Source organism: Nanorana parkeri, unplaced genomic scaffold (genome assembly GCF_000935625.1).
Source record: "Nanorana parkeri isolate BGI_ZX_2015 unplaced genomic scaffold, ASM93562v1 scaffold798, whole genome shotgun sequence".
Lineage (NCBI taxonomy): Eukaryota > Metazoa > Chordata > Amphibia > Anura > Dicroglossidae > Nanorana > Nanorana parkeri.
Genome location: NW_017307066.1, coordinates 90,166 through 92,005, shown reverse-complemented (window position 1 = coordinate 92,005; position 1,840 = coordinate 90,166). Strand labels below are relative to the sequence as shown.

At 39.0% G+C, this 1,840-nt stretch overlaps 1 long non-coding RNA gene across 1 annotated transcript in view; it reads right to left on the bottom strand.

The window, feature by feature from the left end:
- LOC108793983 overlaps window positions 1-988 on the bottom strand; it is a 22,807-nt gene extending 21,819 nt beyond the window's left edge. The window contains exon 1 of the long non-coding RNA XR_001941682.1: window positions 895-988. This is a non-coding gene — a long non-coding RNA (uncharacterized LOC108793983). The remainder of the gene's footprint in view (window positions 1-894) is intronic.
- Window positions 989-1,840: the final 852 nt, after the last annotated feature.

Here is a 1,840-nt window from a genome sequence, read left to right as displayed (position 1 = left end):
GGCGGGTACAATGCTAGTTTACTATTGGCTATTGCAAATTGAAATAGCCAATAGTAATGTAGCAATTCATTTCAATGGGAAACATTTTTTTTTCTATTCTGACATCGCTCCGTGTCAGAATAAAGAAAAAAAAAGAAACAGCAGTGTTTCTCTCCTTGGAGGCCGGGAGCAGGAGACTCCCGGGGCGCCAGGGAGAGTTAACTGTTTGGAGATCAGTGCCCCTGGTTAGCAGGTAACCAGGGACGCTGATCTCTCTGCAAGTGGCCTGAGCCAGCCGGAAGATCACGGCTGGCTCTGCCCAGCTGTCAGAAGCAGGCTGTCTGCCGGCCAATGGCCGGCCGCTTGGCCAGCCTCGGCTTTCAGCACGGCTCATCCGAGCCGATGCATATGCGTTTGGCTCGACTGAGCCGTTCCGCCACATTCGGGAGCTGTACGGGCTATAGTGAATAGCCCGTACAGCACCCCTTCGGTTCTACTGAACCGAAGGGGTCCTGGGGCCGAAGTTAGCAGAAGTTAGCCGAGGGATCGGCCGAAGCTACGGCTAGATCCTTCGGCAGCTTCGTGAATAGACCCCAAAGTATCTCTGAGGAGAATGCAATATCCCCTCAGAATAGTTAGTTTCAAAAGCCCCTGTAAAAAAAATAACCCCTTAGTACCCCCCTAGTTTAAAAAAGTAAACAGTTTAAAAAAAAAAAATTAAAATAGGAGAAAAGGAATAATAAATAAATAATAAAACATGTTTAATAAAACGATGATAACAAAATATAGTGCAGAGGAGACTATGGAAGTTGGGAGACAAATATACCACATTCTAAAGATGTTCCACACTAACATTGTATTTCATTACTTGTATTTTGTGACCTATAACTTCCAAAATAAACTGAAATCCAAGACATGTAATAACCCTATAAATCAGAACAAGTAAAAACATTTATTATGTATTACTTTCTGTTAGCTACACAAATTATGTACACATTATTATTGCCAAAACTGTGCAAAAATTAGTTTTTTTCTATTCTTTTTTCCATTATTTTTGAATTTTTTGTATATATTATTTTAAAAAAATAAGAACCTATAAATTCATATATCACAGCAAATTAAAGCCCATTTTAGTCTTTAAAAATCGTATATAAATTGGATGGGTGCAATGAATGAGGAAGATTAAATTATGGTTAAACAAACACATTGCAAAATTGTTCCAGTCCCCAGGAATGAAAAAAAATTCTGAAGTTGTGTCAGATTGTCTTTGTTATGGTCTATGTTTTGGTTTATAATGTTTTTCATTTTGTGTGTTTGCCCGGTAGCAAAAGAGCTGTACAACTTTTCCAAATAACACTCATAAATACGTTTAGATGTCATACAAAGATGTAAATATAAACACTGATCAAGCTGCAAAGAGACTTCAGATGTTGATCATATGAACTGCCGCACATAAGCGGTGATGGTTCTGACCTTTTTTTTCGGTGGGGGGAACAATAGTAACCTAACCAGTCAACTATTATTTTCGTGAATGTGTAATCTACAATTTCTGCAAAGTACCGCTTGACATAACACCTGCAGCTCTGTTGGGCTTTACTGTGCCAGACTGAGACATGATAACCTTGTATGAATGGGTACATTTACTGAAAAACTGACATGAGTTAGAAATAAAGAGTCTTGACACACTTGCCGCACACACAGGAGTGAATTGGTAATATTGTGTCCTTTTGTACTTTCTGTGACAATTCACCTAAACCAATCCTGAGGACACATAAAATATTTGTATCTAGGCTCTAGCTCAGAGCACTGAATTTTTGCAGACATCTGTAGTTTAGCCCAAAGCCAAATTAATCTGTTGCAA